At 37.0% G+C, this 17,713-nt stretch overlaps 1 protein-coding gene across 22 annotated transcripts in view; it reads left to right on the top strand.

Annotated features, from left to right (window-relative positions):
* The window catches only part of MAGI2 (membrane associated guanylate kinase, WW and PDZ domain containing 2), a 1,472,356-nt gene that overhangs the window by 816,142 nt on the left and 638,501 nt on the right, over positions 1–17,713 (top strand). The window lies entirely within an intron of this gene.

The following is a 17,713-nucleotide window of genomic DNA, read 5'->3' as shown; positions in this document are numbered from 1 at the left end:
ACCTTGAATGTGGGAAGTACGTTTTAGTAGAAAAAGCGCTGTAACCTAAGCCAGGATCTGCTTCAGTTCCAAACCTGGCTTTACTCCGTACCCACTGTGAACATTAAGTAACCCGGGTAGTGTCTGTGAACCTCAGTAGTCTTACCTGTAAAAGGATAATGACAGCATTGAAAAATACGAATAAATAACAACATGATTCCTTGTGTATGTTTAATTAACATCTACAGGCATGTAATAGTTTATGTCTAATGAAATTACAGATCTGTGTCTGAGCAGTGAGATTTTACTGGAACTAGAAAGCAGTAGAAAATAATACTTTTATTCTTATACCACAGTATTGTATATGTAAACTTTGCTTATATGTACTATGAAGTCCAAAGATGAATCTAGTCTTACTGAACTATAATTAATGGTGTGTGATACTAAAAACAAAACTCATATGCATTGCTGCTTAACCCATCAAATATCAGAGGTCTACAGTGAGCACCTAGGTTTGTAACAGTTTGTTCACCTTTTTCCTCTTTCATTTACTTGTAAATGTCCAGTAGACTATAGTTATTTAAGAACTCAGTATTTTTAAGTTGTCAAAAGTATTATAATCTTGTTTTGCCTCACACTTCTATGGCAATTCAGGCTGAGACATGTGCCTAGTTTTTAGCTCAGACATTAAGCTACTTATTGCCACGTTCATAGGAAATAAGCAAAAATACCTAGGAAAAGAAAACGACTTTATATTTGAATGTTGTTTCTTCTTGTCAAAAATGAATGATAGTGAAGATTGATTGAAAATATTATATAATTTATTTTTATTGAAGTATAGTTGATTTAGAGTATTAGTGTCAGATATACAGCATGATTCAATATTCTTATAGATTATACTCCATTGAGAGTTATTATAAGGTGATGGGTACAATTCCCTATGCTATGCAATATATTCTTGTTGCTTATCTATTTTATACATAGCAGTTAAATAAAAAGCTATGCTGGTCATATAAGATGCCTTAAAGTATACATGAAAAATGCCTGTATAAATCATAGAAAATAATGATATCAAAGAAGTCAGAGTAAATTAACAATGAATTTTGTAGTATATTTTCCTGTGGACTTTGCACCATCATTCATTAGTTTCTGTGTCTGCCAATAATAACACCTTGTATTTAGTTACTGTATTTATGTAGCAGAGAACCTATGCCTTAACAACCAAGATCATTCCAAGAGTAGTATGATTAACAAATATGGCTTATTCTTTTGTTAAGGATTATATTAACTATATAGAAGGTAAAAAATTAAATCAAATGTTCATGTTAAACTTCCTGTATTTTCATGATAAACTAGATGCCATGGAGTTTAATATCAATATTTTAGAATTAAAGCCTAGCTTAAATTTTAGGTTTCAGCTAAATTTTGAGGGAAATATTCTGAAACCATACAAACATAACTAAGTTTTGTTATGATTTACAGTGGATTGTCCTGAATCTTCTTCAGATATTTTTTTAGCACTGAGAGTAAAGTTGGCTAAATTGTTGCCAAATTGTTAATCACCCCCATGTTCATAGAGCTGATTTTTGAATAATGAGGCTGATTTACACATATGACTTCAGAGAATCAGGGCTATTATTTATAAAAACACATTATGTACTTGGATAAATAAAAATCTCTTTTCTTAGGTCATATAACCATCTGGACATCTTTTTTGGGTGTTAGTTCTAAAAGGTTTTGTAGGCCTTCATAGAACCGTTCAGCTTCTTCAGCGTTACTGGTTGGGGCATAGACTTTGGCATCACTGACTCGATGGACGTGAGTCTGAGTGAACTCCAAGAGTTGGTGATGGACAGGGAGGCCTGGCATGCTGCGATTCATGGGGTCGCAAAGAGTCGGACAAGACTGAGCGACTGAACTGAACTGACTGATAACCATCTGGGTGGACAAGAATGGAGCATTCTCAGATCTCAAAATCTTCAGATTTTTCCTATAGTTACAGCTGAGAAATCAATAGAATTGGCATTCTAATAAAAATCACTCCTATTCCTTCAGGATTAATCACAAGCTCTAAACTCAGAGCTACCAGAGTTACTTGTGTTATTGATGTGTTACCCATCATGGAAGCCTAGGGAATGCCTTTTCTACTGTTGGTTCTTTCAGAGTATACTGCATAGCAATCATGTTCTACTCAACTAGATAAAGACAGGCCTCAGGGCTTTTATATTTATCAAGCTTTCTTGTATCACTTTCTTGTAAGTTTTATTTAACAAAATGCCAGTTTCCCTGTTATATGTTTTCCCTTCCATATTATTTGGGCCATTGTTCTTCTTCCTTCTTGCTAGACCATTCTCATGCCTTCTCATGCCTACTCTTCACAGCTCTCAGCCAGACAAGAAAATTCACTTCTGATATCTGTGAATCCACTATAGAACTTAGAAAGAAATTGAGTTCCTCTCAGCTCAGACCTGTTAACTATATGGGAGTCTTAAGACTGATGTATGTACGTATGTACTTTTGTCTTGTTGTCAGTAAGTCTAATTTGACAAATTCTAGAATCTGTTCTTTGATTAGAAACTAGATTTTAGTTCTGCCTCTTAGATATTGGCTCAAAGTTCTTGCTCCAGATCAGAGGCTGCAAGGAAAGCTTTAATATACTTATACCATCATCTGCAGTTAGACCACATAGCACGAGACAGCATTTTAGCAGATTCTTAAAGTTTTTTCTGCATCACCAACCCCCCATCTAGTATGAGCAACTTCTTTCAGTTTGTTATACAACAGCTGCCAAATGGCCTTGCCTGTAAATGGCCCAGAGGACTTGACTCTAATGGGCCATCAGGTGTTGGTAAAGACTCTTCCATGACTTGGATGATCTCATCTTCATCTTTTCATATTCAGTCAGGTTGAAAATTAAATTAATACGACAAGGCCTAGTTTCAGCCTGACTTAACCTCAAGTAACAGGAGATAACACCATGAACCTTTGTATCAGGACTGAAGATATAGGCTTCATGTGAAACATAAATCACAGAGTTCTGTGGATGAATGCAGGCAATTTTTTGGGGATTAAGGTCATCTGCGGGTATAAATGAGATACTGACAGGTAGAATTAAATAAGTACATTTGGTAGTTGAAAGGTTATGTACTTTACAGAAGGAAACAATGGCCCTTGAGAACTGTCCAAAGTGCTGAATTACCCAGGTATCTAAATCCATGAATCCTGCCTGACTTAACTTCCAGTGTTTGGAATGCTGCATCCATGGTTTCACTGGACACTCACACTGCCTCAGCCTGCATTCTGAATGTCATCATTAACTAAACCCATGTCACTTGAGCTGCACCTAGACAATAATTTTATTTAATTTATCAAGTGAGATTATCCATGATCATGTTCCAGAGCAGCAGTTCTAACGTTTAATATTGTATTTTGCTGTTCTGCTTTTAAAATGAAGCAAAGCTGTTTTTCTACCTATTGAAGAAACCACTGGTTTTAAAGTTTTTCTTTAAATGGACATAAGCTTGATTCCTTCCATTTTTAAGAGGACCAAATCAAGCTCACAAGTTATTAGGACATCTGACAGAATATAGTGAAAATACGACACTCACCTTCACCTTAACGCTGTGGTTTCTCCTAATCATGGTATATGGACTTGCTGTTGTTCAGTTGCTCAGTTGTGTCTGACTATTTGCAACACCATGAACTGCCACATGCCAGGCTTCCCTGTCCTTCATTATCTCCCAGAGTCTGCCCAAACTCATGTCCATTGAGTCAGTGATGTTATCCAACCATCTCATCCTCTGTTGTCCCCCCCTTCTCCTACCCTCAATCTTTCCTAGCATCAGGGACTTTTCCTATGAGGCAGCTCTTCATATGAGGTGACGGCTTCAGCATCAGTCCTTTCAGTGAATATTCAGGGTTCATTTCCTTCAGGATTAACTGGTTTGATCTCCTTATTGTCCAAGGGACTCTCAAGAGTTTTCTCCAGCACCACAGTTCAAAAGCATCAATTCTGCAGCATTCAGCCTTCTTTGTGGTATAATCCACATACCCGTTCATGACTACTGGAAAAACCATAGCTTTGATTATACAGACCTTTGTCAGAAAATTGATGCCTCTGCTTTTTAATATGCTGTCTAGGTTTGTCATAGCTTTTCTTCTAAGGAGCAAGCATCTCCTGATGCAATTTCATCACTGTAGTCTCCATCCACAGTGATTTCAGAGCCCAAGAAAATAAAGTCTGTCACTGATTCCACTGTCTCTCCATCTACTTGCCGTGAAGTAATGGGACCAGATGCCATGACTTTAGTTTTTTGAGTGTTAAGTTTTAAGCCAGCTTTTTCACTCTCTTTCACCATCATCAAGAGGCTCTTTAGTTCCTTTTCTGTTTCTGCCACTAGGGTGGTGTCATCTGCATATCTGAGGTTATTGATATTTCTCCTCGGTTCAGTTCAGTTCAGTGGCTCAGTCGTGTCCAACTCTTTGCAACCCCATGAATTACAGCATGCCAGGCCTCCCTGTCCATCACCAACCCCTGGAGTTCACTCATACTCACATCCATCGAGTCAGTGATACCATCCAGCCATCTCATCCTCTGTTGTCCCCTTCTCCTTCTGCCCCCGATCCCTCCCAGCATCAGAGTCTTTTCCAATGAGTCAACTCTTCACATGAGGTGGCCAAAGTACTGGAGTTTCAGCTTTAGCATCATTCCTTCCAAAGAACACCCAGAACCGATCTCCCTTAGAATGGACTGGTTGGATCTCCTTGCAGTCCAAGGGACTCTCAAGAGTCTTCTCTCCTCATCAATTCTTCGATGCTCAGCTTTCTTCACAGTCCAACTCTCACATCCATACATGACCACTGGAAAAACAATTTCCCCTGGCAATGTTGATTCCAGCTTGTGCTTCATCCAGCCCAGCATTTTACATGATACACTCTGCATAGAAGTTAAATAAGCATGGTGACAATATACAGCCTTGCTCTACTCCTTTCCCAATTTGGAACCAGTCTGTTGTTCAATGTCCAGTTCTAACTTTTTTTTTTTTAATCCTTGCTTTTGTTTTATTTTTTTTCCATTTTATTTATTTATTTTAACTTAACAATAATGTATTGGTTTTGCCATATATCAAAATAAATCCACCACAGGTATACATGTGTTCCCCATCCTGAACCCTCCTCCCTCCTCCCTCCCCATACCATCCTTTTGCTTTTTGATCTGTATACAGGTTTCTCAGGAGGCAGGTAAGGTGGTCTGGTATTTCCATCTCTTTAAGAATTTTCCACAGTTTGTTGTGATCCACACAGTCAAAAACTTTAGAGTAGTCAATGCAGCAGAAATAGATGTTTTTCTGGAATCCTCTTGCTTTCTCTGTGATCCAGCAGATGTTGGCAATATGACCTCTGGTTCCTCTTCCTTTAAACAGCATACCTAGTTTCTTAAACAGTTTTACTACAAGGATTCTGAAAATCAAGTTTTTTCCAGCATTTGTACATGAGTGCTATTCTTCCTGATATATCACATATCACTCTATAAAATTTTAAGTATTAAGGATGAATCATTTTATAGAAAAATAAGCCATTCTCTCCTATGATGAGTGAGATACAATAAATTTTACACAAAATCATTCAATTTCACTAATTAAAGTCACATCTACTTCTTTTAGCATTAGCTGCTGCTGGGTCGCTTCAGTCGTGTCCGACTGTGCAACCCCATAAATGGCAGCCCACCAGGCTCCCCCGTCCCTGGGATTCTCCAGGCAGGAACACTGGAGTGGGTTGCCATTTCCTTCTCCAATGCATGAAAGTGAAAAGTGAAAGTGAAGTTGCTCAGTCGTGTCTGACTCTTTGCGACCCCATGGACTGCAGCCCACCAGGCTCCTCTGTCCATGAGATTTTCCAGGCAAGAGTACTGGAGTGGGGTGCCATTGCCTTCTCTTGTTAGCATTAGCTAGGTACATGTATTATTGAAATTTGATCCTCTGTTTCCAGTCAAGATAGCATTGGTGTCTGAGGGATGCTCAATCCAATGAAAAATCATTATGGGTAATATAAACAATCTTCAGAAAAGCCATTCTTCTATAAACCCAACGTTCTATCCACTGAAATGTAAATATTTCCTGAAGGGCAGATCAATGCTTCAGTTGATGCTATGATTGCTGTCATTCCAGGACACCAAAGAGAGAGAAAATTCATTTTTTTCTCTTTCCCTTATATTCTGTTACAAGAGAAAATTTTTACTATGTAAATAATAACCCCCACAGCAACAGTAGATTCTTGGAGCTTGCGGTTAAAAGGGTCCAGCTGTTATTACATATTGTAACTTTTTTTTTCTTTTGAACATATTGTAACATTTTTTTTTTCTTTTTCTTTCTCTTGACAATTTTCCTATTGTGGAAGATTCTAAGCCATGCATTTTGGTGTTCTTTTTAGGAACACTAAACATTTGCACATAAGGTTCACTACATGTTTATTTGACCAGTAAAGGAAAAACACATTTAGTGAAGTTTTACACCCCTTTGAGATCTTATAATGCCAGAGGTTTTTTGTAAGTGATTCAATTTGTGTTCAAAGCTATTTACAGAGAGTATATGATTTTTGCATGCTGCTTTGCTCCTGTGTAAGGTACCAAGACTGGGAGTGTTATCGTGCATTAAAATGTTTTAAAATTCTCTTTTGATTTGAGACTTTTATAAGCCCAGCCTTTTCAAAAATGTGTAATGCAAATGCCTATTTCTAAGTATTCTTTTTTCCCAAAAGGGAGTAGATGGGACAAACCAATAAATTAATTAACTAATTTAATATTATTGTTTAAATTATAACTTACAAACTGAAGTCAAGGAAAATAAAATGACCTGTTTACTGTTAATATTACCTAAACTACAATATTAACCAGTTTCCAAGTTGGTTCTATATGTTTTTGTTTAATGTAGATGAAAGGATCAGGACCAACCTTATTTGGAGTACATTATTAAAATAAAGCCAGTAATAATGGACATAAGACTTGCTTCTTTGACTCTCCTACAACTCACAATGATATTATCCAAAACTGTGATATTTAGGGTTTATTAGAGTCCCTCAAGCTTACGTGTTTAATTACAATGATTTTCTAACTCCTGTACACATCTCTTAATTTTTATCTGAAACAAATTGAGATTTCATATGAAACAAATATCATGACATTCATATAGTGGGAAGGAAAAAATGCCTGACTTTAAATTTTTTACTTGTATTTCTTTCCACTACTTAAACAAGCAGGATCTATTTGCCTTTGCCGATTGGGTAAATAGTTTCAAGACCCCCTTGAGCTGTTTTTCTGAGTGGGCACAAAATCGATAACAATATTGAAATTAACTATTTTGTAATGTTTATGTGTACATTGATACATATTGAAAGATATTTACTGTATCTTACAATTCTGTGACTATCAAAAACAGTGTTAAGTGAAAATATTAGTTGCTCAGACATGTCCGACTCTTTGCAACCCTATGGACTCTAGCCTGCCATGCTCTACTATCCATGGGATTCTCTAGGCAAGAATACTGGAATGGGTTGCCATTTCCTTCTCCAGGGGATCTTCCCGACCCAGGGATAGAACCCTGGTCTCCTACATTGAAGGCAGCTTCTTTACCATCTGAGTCACCAGGAAATGCCAAAGACAGTACATTTACTCATTCCACAACATCAATTCTTGATCAAAGTGATTACAACAGTCTTCTACATGAGAGTTCATGTTTCTCTAAAATAATATCAGTATAGTGATGAACAGTGGCTCTTGTCATTAGTCTTATATTAGACATAAACATCTTCCTAAAGGAGAAGTTTTATTTATTCCAGTTATTCTGTGATGCCCTGATGTCCCTTTCATGTCAAGCTTTTTTCAAACACTTATTTCGTACATTATTTGAAAACTATAACCTGTCATCCTACTTTACAAAAGCCAGTTTTGTGTATGAATTTTGTGTATAAATCTGAAAAATAAAACTTTCTGAGATGTCATTTCCTTATATTTTCCATGTTTCTAATGTAAGAGATAGTAGGGTCTACAATCTGATTAACCATAGATTTGTTATTTCTCTCAGGGGGAATGAAAATCATTAAAATAGGAAAGCTGTGCATGCTCTAATTTTTATTACTATATACTTTATTTCCCGAGAAGGCAATGGCACCCCACTCCAGTACTCCTGCCTGGAAAATCCCATGGATGGAGGAGCCTGGTGGGCTGCAGTCCATGGGGTCGCTAAGAGTCGGACACGACTGAGCGACTTCACTTTCACTTTTTACTTTCATGCATTGGAGAAGGAAATGGCAACCCACTCCAGTGTTCTTGCCTGGAGAATCCCAGGGATGGTGGAGCGTGATGGGCTGCTGTCTATGGGGTCGCACAGAGTTGGACACCACTGAAGCGACTTAGCAGCATCAGCAATATATACTTTATTTCAGAACATTGATCTCAAACTCCAACAAAGTTACAATAGATGTAGATGGTTTTATGAATTGTTTTTATAAACTATAATTCTCATTCAGACTGTGTATGAAACAATTCTGAAACTTGGAGGCTTCCATTGATCATGCTGCAAAATAGATATATTGAGTGCTTTGACTAAACACTAGTCAAACTGTGACTGCAGTGCCTGTGGGAGTGTGTAGTTGCTCAGTTCTGCCAACTCTTTGCAACCCTTTAGACCTTAGCCTGCCAGGCCCCTCTGTCCATGGGATTTTTCAGGCAAGAATATTGGAGTGGGTTGCTGATTTGCTGTTTTTCTCCTCCAGGGGATCTTCCCCACCCAGGGATAGTACCCACATCTCTTGTGTCTCCTGCATTGCAGGCTAAGGCTTCTTTACCAGCTAAACCATCATTTCTCAAAAAATACCCTTTTGTCCCTATATTTGAAAACAGTCATGCTGTGTAAGATTCATTCCATACAAAAGTTCTTCCTTATCCAAGACTTTAAACTCAGGCAATTATGGAAAATTATTCATAAGATAAGGTTAAAATTTAATTTGCTGAAGCAGTGAGTCCCTCTCTATACAGTTATCGGCTCTCTCAGGTCTATTATGAGCTGTATATGTATGTATATAACAAGCAAATAAGATAAAGTTCAAGTAGTCAACATATCTTGTCTACGTGGGAATTTTTTCATTAAAGTTTATTCTTAAATACTCTAAAATGTGAATTTTTAAGGCCCGATTGAAAATTGATAATTGTTATTAATTATAATAAAACGGAAAATTTTACTCATGCTATCTTCAGCCTGTTGAGGAGGGCACGGCAACCCGCTCCAATATTCTTGCCTAGAGAATGGACAGAGGAGCCTAATAGGCTACAGTCCATGGGGGTCACAAAGAGTTGGACACAATTGAAGTGATTTAGCATGCACGTCTTTAGCTTATTTGCTGTGCTGGCCTCCTTTCTGTTCCTCAAACAGAACAAGCACATTCTCACTTATTTGGGATTTGAATTTGCCATTTCATTCTCCTAGACTATTTGTTTTCAAAATACCCACAGCTATCCCTTTTTCTTATTTGTGATATTCATCTAAGAATCTTCAGAAAACTCTTACCTGACAACCTTATCCAAAGTAACACCTGCTGACATTCTTTGCTCCCTTCCTCTGATTATTTTCTTTATTGTACTGACTATAACTAAAAATCCATCCTATGTCCATTTGTTTATTTGATTATTATCAGTATCCACCCACTTGAATGTCAATTCCTCAAGAGGTTAAATAATTTGTTTGGATCACTGCTAATTCTTGAGCTTAGTATGGTTTCTGGCATTTAGGAAGCACTCAGTAAAGTTGAGTAAATACCTAGGTTCCTTCCTCCAAGAAAGCAATGCTGCTGCTGCTGCTGCTAAGTTGCTTTAGTCGTGTCCGACTCTATGCGACTGGAGTGGGGTGCCATTGCCTTCTCCAAGAAAGCAATGGGAATCCCTTAATTCCTACCTACAAGTTCAAACAGAATTGAAACTCTGGAACACATCCACTTCCTAGTTCAAAATGCTCTAGGTCAGACGTTTAGAGCTACAGCATCAATTTAGCTTCAGAACCTTTGTCCTTGATTCTCTAATATTATAATTTTAATCATTTTGTTCTTGTCTTAATTCTCATTATTTACCTCATGAGTCCCTGTTTTGAGTTCCTGTACTTGTTTCTCTCTCGGTATCCTATAAACTCTAATACTTTCTCCAGAATTCATATCTTATCTTCCTATGGCCTTTCCTCATAGTCTGATTTTCATCATAGTGATCTATTGTTTGTTAGATTACTCAAATTCCAAGCCTACTAAACTTAGTTAACAAAACCATATCTTCCAGTAGCCCTCCTGCAACTCTCCATGTCCACCTCCTATGTTCTATTGACTTATAAGCCAAATACTTCTTAAACTGATAATTACCCTGTCATATAATTTATGTCCTCAGAGGGTAAAGCATCTGCCTGCAATGCAGGAGACCCGAGTTCGATCCCTGAGTTGGGAAGATCCCCTGGAGAAGGAAATGGCAACCCACTCCAGTATTCTTGCCTGGAGAATCCCATGGATGGAGGAGCCTGGTAGGCTACAGTCCACTGGGTCGCAAAGAGTCGGACATGACTGAGCGACTTCACTTTCCTTTCCTTTCCTTTCATGATTGCTTTTTGTCAAAGTTTTATAATGACTATCTTGATTTTTCTAAATCTAGTATAGAATGTCAGTGGAGAGGTGGAGAACAGAGGTAATGAGGCCAAACAAATAGGACAGGTAGAAAGGTTCTGTAATTTATGGTAAAATATAGCAGCGGATTGGAGGATGGAGACTCCTGGAGACAGGCACACTGATAACCTGACAGTGATTCAGGACAGGGGAAAAGTACAAAAACTGTACATATGAAATTTAAAAAAAAAAGAATCATATAGGATTGTTTGTTATAGTGGGAGCACTTGTCAGTCTCCCCAAAAATAGCAGAGTAGTGCAACCCAGCACAGCTACTGATTTTCCTTATAATGACCTTGAGCAAATCAAAAGTTAACATATGCAAAAGTAACATTTGAGAAATATTTCCTTCGAAGATGATTAAAATTTTAAAAGTTTGAGCTTCTAATAGGGAAAGGCTAGACTATTCACCTAAATAGAATACTACACTCCCTGAAAATGCTGAGCAAATGGAATGCATATCTTGGTATAAAATATTTTAACTATCTTTTGTCTAGAAGCAATTTATAATGTCAGTTCAAATTTATATTCAAATAAATACTTGATGAAACTGTCTATGATTAATTTATGAAAGTATTCAGTAAATGCAGACAAACCTGGTGTTCTTATATGCCCCAAGTGTTCCAGACTTATATAAATATATTTTTTAAAATGACTAGATTGTAATGAAGTTGGAAAAAACATATACCTTGGTCCTGATAATGTTTGTCATTTTTTGAATATGTTAGATTTAAAATATACCTATAAATCTATTGGTGCACTTATTGTTGCTATATCATCACAAAGTCACGTCCAGCTCTTTGAGGCCCCATGGACCACAGCATGCCAGATTCTGCAGTCCTCCACTATCTCCCGGTTGTTGTTGTTCAGTCACTAAGTCATGCCCAGATCTTTGCAGCCCCATGGACTGCAGCACTCCAGGCTTCCCTGTCCTTCACTATCTCTGGCAGTTGGCTCAGATTCATGTTCAATGAGTGGGTGATGCTATACATCCATCTCATCCTCTTCTGCTTTCTTCTCCTTTGCCTTCAGTCTTTCCCAGAATCGGGGTCTTTTCTAATGAGTCGGCTCTTTGTATCAGGTGGGCAGTTCTTCCAATGAATATTCATGGTTGGTTTCCCTTAGGAATAACTGCTTTGATCTCCTTGCAGTCCAGGAACTCTCAATTGTCTTCTCCAGCACCACAATTCAAAATCATCACTTATTCACTGCTCAGTCTTCTTTATGGTCCAACTGTCACATCTGTACATGACTAGTGGAAAAACCATAGCTTTCACTATGCAGACCTTTGTCAGCAAAGTGATGTCTCTGCTTTTTAATATGCTGTCTATGTTTGTCATAGCTTTCATCCTATTACTCATAACTTCATTGAGTTATGCAAGCCCCTTCACCATGACAAAGTTGTGATCCATGAAAGGAATTGGTTCATTACCAAACTGTTAAAAATTAATGTATTAATAAACTGCAAATTTATAAGTTCATCCACTCATTTTTTAAAATCTTAACATACTAGTTTGTAGATTTTTTTTTTTTTTCACTTTTTGAAATACTCATCTGTCCTCTAGGAATCTTAAAGAGTGATAGCTGCAGGCTACTTTTTCAAAGCCTATATTTACAATTGGGAAGGAAATGATACAACATTATCTTGGCTTATTTTCATGAAAAGTTCACATTCAGAGAGTGTTATATATATTCATCTTAGAAGCAAAATGTTGATCAGAAGCTAAAGATATTTTACACTGGGAAGCTTTCTTGCAGCATTATGTTATCATGTTTTTCCTTCATTTTCTTGGTCCTGCCTTTGTACTAACCTTCTAGTAAAACTTCAAGAAAACTAGTGGTTTTCATGCTAGTTTTCCTTTTAATGTTTAGCTCTTGTCATATTTTTATTCTCTCAGAATTTATTTTCTTTTTACTGATCTTTCAAGGGTTTTTACCAAAATCCCACTGACTTTATTCTCTTTCTTATTCTTTCTTTGTTTATCTTTTGATGTCTCCTGAAAATTGAGAGCCCTTAATGGATTCTCTACTATATTCCTACTTTATGTCCTAAAAATCCTCCCTTTTGGGGATATGCTGCAGTTTTACTTCAGATGGTTTTATATATTGGTGCTGACTCTTACATTTTATTATTTTTTTACCTGTATAGCTACAAGGAACAACAATGAGAATAATACAGCTATTTACAAATGTCTCCACAAAGCAATGACTTGTTGAATAGAGTGAAAATTTAACTAAAATGACTTCTCGCTCCTGTGTAGGAAGCAGTAATGTTTTAGAATTGGGTGTGCTCATGGAAGTTTTGTTCAAAGATGAGTTATATGGTTTGGCAGGGTATTTATCTAAAAACAGATGTAATTTATCCCAATTCACTATACTTTTCATGTTACTCAGTAAGTGCTACGGTATACTAGAATCTGCCCTCTTCCCAAATGGGTCCTATATACTTAATATTTGCTTGAATGGAGAAAAATATTTCAATGGATATTTTATCTCATTTTCTCTTTATAATATAAAACTATATCCCTGTAGTTTAGAAAATTTAACATTTTCTTCTTTTATTATTCTTTCATCTTCAAATTCTTATTTCATTATCTAGGCAGGCCTTTTTCATAGTAATCAGAAGGCTTTTGGGGGGAGTAAAAATGTTTCTCTCTGAGTATATGAAAATATTGAGCTAACAAAGGAAGAGATGTAGTTTATTTTCATTTAGTCTTTATTATTATTTTATTCTTTAAAATTTTACTTCATTTCTAAATCATCCCTTGTTAATGCTCATTCTCAGCTAAATACATCCCATATATTTCTTGTCACTTATTACTTTCTGTTCTTGGGTATTCTTATAATTATCATTCATTTAATTCTATTATATTGTAACTTGAGACCACACTTGCTGCTTGGTAGACTCCAATAACTTCTTATTACAAAATTGGATTCAGAAATATTACTTAATAAAATTGTATTCTTCTAACATGGGTTTGCAGTAACTTGAAAAGTATTTTTGTTACATGTTTCATTTAAATTTTACATAAATTTAATGACTCCTCTAGTAATGAAAAAATACATTGTCATCTACTTTTCATAAAAAATAGTAGAAGTAGAAATCATATAGGAGAGCAGATCATTTCTAAGAATGAAAGTAGATCACAGCTGCCTCAAAATAAGAGAGTATTGATCAAGATCTTGCCAAAGATAACAAAATACATTAAATATGAGCATGAAAATATTGAGACAGAAGGTTGAGAAGCTAGAATTTGGGTTGTAAAGAGAAGCTGCTGTGGGAGGGGACTGTTGGGTTGCTAGAGAGAGAATTAACTTTAACAGGCCTTGCTGAGGCTTGATGGATTCCAATCCTACAGCAGTCATTGACAACTTTTTTGGCTAGCAATCGGCTTTCATGTATGAGAAATGTTAGCAGTGTACTTGAAGGAATTAAATAGAAGTATAATACTGTAGTGTTCAGAACTGGGTGATTGTCTGGTAGAGTTGTTTGCATCCCAGGCTACATCTGTGTGTTCCAGAAAGTTCTTATCTCTTTGATGTCAGCAAAACCATATCACCATCACATTTTCTGAAAAATAAATTCTATAAATGTATTATAATATAGAGGATAGTTAGTGAAAGATTTTAGTACTCCAGGGAAACAAGGCATTGATGGGGAACATCTGTGGCCTAGAGGAAACCAAAATGTATTTGTTCACGAATATGTTTGAGGCCTAGGAACTGAAGGACCAAATGCTAGTCTTGGATTTTTCTTAAACTTGGTATGGGACCTTTACTGAGAAGGCTCTAGGAGAACATGAGCATTGTGGTCTGACGAGGAGGCCATAATAGATAAATGAGACTTGTTCTATGTGATTTTAAAGAGTGGAACTAGGACAAATAATAGATAAAGAGACAAAGATGTGCTTAGATATTTTTTTAAAATGCTATCTAATAGCCAGGGCTGATGAAATAATAAACTTAATGTGTTGGTAAATAGTTGCTAGACATGGGCAACCTCTTTTGTTAGGGTTGTTCTAAAGGGAATACACAAATGGATAAACCTCTGGATTGAAATAACTACAGCATCAAAAGATTAAAAAAAAAAAGTGTGTGAATTTGAGTGGGTCCTGCGGAGAAGGCAATGGCACCCCACTCCAGTACTCTTGCCTGGCAAATCCTATGGACGGAGGAGCCTAGCGGGCTGCAGTCCATGGAGTCGCTAGGAGTCGGACACGACTGAGCGACTTCACTTTCACTTTTCACTTTCATGCATTGGAGAAGGAAATGGCAACCCACTCCAGTGTTCTTGCCTGGAGAATCCCAGGGACGGGGGAGCCTGGTGGGCTGCCGTCTCTGGGGTCGCACAGAGTTGGACACGACTGAAGTGACTTAGCAGCAGCAGTAGTGGGATGCCTAGATATATGGTTAAACATTGTTTATGGTATGTCCACAAGTGTGTTTCTAGAATAGACAAGCATTTTAATTGGTGAATTTGGTAAACTACATGGCCTTCCTCAATGTGAGTTGGCAACAATCAACATGTTGAGAGTCTGAATCAAACAAAAAGGTGAAAGAAGGTTGAATTTGCTCTCTGCCTGACTGAGTTGGACCATCGATCTTCTATCCCTTGGTGCTCCCAGTTTTTAGGCCTATGTATCCAATTTGTTCTTTCTCTATATAATCCTGGCTAATACACTAGGCTTCATGCTTTGCATACACTATCTATAATTTTCACAATGTTTCTTCCGTTAAAATATTATTTTACTCCTTTTTACAAGGAAGAATCTGAAGCTCAAATATGTTTAGTAACTTATAAGCAGTCTCTCAGGTAGTAAGTGACAAAGTTGAAATTGTTTCCAGCCTTTGACACAGAGTCTGCATCTGAAGGAACATTTTCCCAGTGGGAAATTATTTAGTCAATGTAAGGCTTAATTAGGAAAATAATTTCCTTTACAATAACACCATAAATCATAAGATACATAAAAGACTTAACTAAGGAAATGAAAGACCAGTATACAGAAAACTACAAAACATTGATGAAAAATTTAAAGACACAAACAAATGAAAAGACATTTCTGTGTTCATGAATCGGAAGATTTAATACTGGTAACACATTCAAACTATGCAAAGTGATCTACAGATTCAAGGCAATCCACATCAAACACACTTTGACAAAAGTTGCAGCAATATCTTTTGTTAATCTGTCTCCTAGAGTAATAGAAGTAAAAGCAAAAATAAACAGGACCTAATTAAACTCAAAAGCTTTTGCACAGAGTGTGTGTTTGTGTGTGTGTGTGTGTGTATGCGTGTATGCGTGTACTTAGTTGCTCAGTCATGTCTGACTCTTTGTGACCCTATGAACTGTAGACCGCCAGGCTCCTCTGTCTATGGGGATTCTCCAGGCAAGAATTCTGGAGGGGGTTGCCATGCCATCCTCCAGAGAATCTTCCCAATACAGGGATCAAACCCAGGTCTCCCACATTGCAGGCAGATTCCTTACTGTCTGAGCCACCAGGAAGCCCAAGAGTACTGGAGTGGATAGCCTATCCCTTTTCCAGGGTTTCCTCCTGACCCAGGAATGGAACTGGGGTTCTCCTGCATTGCAGGCAGATTCTTTACCAGCTGAGCTACCAGGGAAACCCCTTGCAGAGCATAGGAAACTATAAATGAAATGAAAAGACAACCCACAGGATGAGAGAAAATATTTGTAAACAGTGTAACCAACAAGAGAGTAATTACCAAAATTTACAAACAGCTCATGCAGCTCAATATCAAAAAATCAAACAACCCAAATCAAATGGACCAAAGACCTAGATAGACATTTCTCCAAAGAAATACAGATGGCCAAGAGACACATGAAAAGATGCTCAACATTGCTAATTATTAGAGAAGTGCAAATCAAAACTACAATGAAATATCATCTCACACCAGTCAGAATGACCATCATCAGAAATTCTGCAAACAATAAAGCCTGGAGAGGTATGGAGAACAGGGAACCCTTCTATGCTACAATATAAACTGGTACAACCACTATGGAGAACAGTATAGAAGGTCCTTATAAAAACAAAAATAGAGCTACTATAAGATCCAGCAATCCCACTCCTGGGCATGTCCATAGAGGAACATGGTTTGAAAGGATATATGAACCCCAGTGTTTACTGCAGCACTATTTACAATAGCCAAGGAAAGCAACATAAATGTTCATTGATGGATGAATGGGTAAAGAAGATGTGATACATATATACAACTGAATGTTACTCAGCCATTAAAAGAAATAATGCCTTTTGTAGTAACATAGATGGATTCAGAGATTATCAAGACTAAAAGAAGTAAATTAGACAGAGAAATACAATATGATATCACATGTTGAATCTAAAAAATATTGTACAAACAAACTTATTTACAAAACAGAAACAGACTGGAAAACAAATGCATGGTTACCAGACGGGGAAGATGGCAGGGGATAGATTTGGAGTTTGGGATTGGCATGTACACATTGCTGTATTTAAAACAGATAACTAATAAGAACCTACTGTATGGCATAGAAAACCCTGTTCAATACTCTATAATAACATAAATGGAAAATGAATTGTAAAAATAATAGATATATTATATGTATAGCTGAAATACTCTGCTGTACAACTGAAGCTAACACAATATTGTTAATCAACTTTATTCCAACATAAAATAATTGAAAAAAAGAAAATACATTTTAAAAAAAAGATAAATGAATTTGGAAAAAAGAGAAATACAAAAATTGGCAAGGATGCGGAGAAAAGGGAACCCTGACACTCTGTTTGTGGGGATTGTCTGCTAAGTCGTTTCAGTCGTGTCCAACTCTATGCGACCCCATAGATAGCAGCCCACCAGGCTCCCCCGTCCCTGGGATTCTCCAGGCAAGAACACTGAAGTGGGTTGCCATTGCCTTCTCTGGGGGATTGTAGTTACTACAGAAAACAGTATGGATTTTCCTCAAAAAATTGAAACTATAACTACCCTCAGTTCAGTTCAGTTCAGTCGCTCGGTCGTGTCCAACTCTTTGCAACCCCATGAATCACAG

Source organism: Bos grunniens, chromosome 4, assembly GCF_055505025.1.
Source record: "Bos grunniens cultivar Pamir isolate PY7600 chromosome 4, Bosgru_T2T1.0, whole genome shotgun sequence".
NCBI classification, from domain to species: domain Eukaryota; kingdom Metazoa; phylum Chordata; class Mammalia; order Artiodactyla; family Bovidae; genus Bos; species Bos grunniens.
Note: the sequence above shows the minus strand (reverse complement) of the source record. Positions and strands in the feature narration are given on the sequence as shown.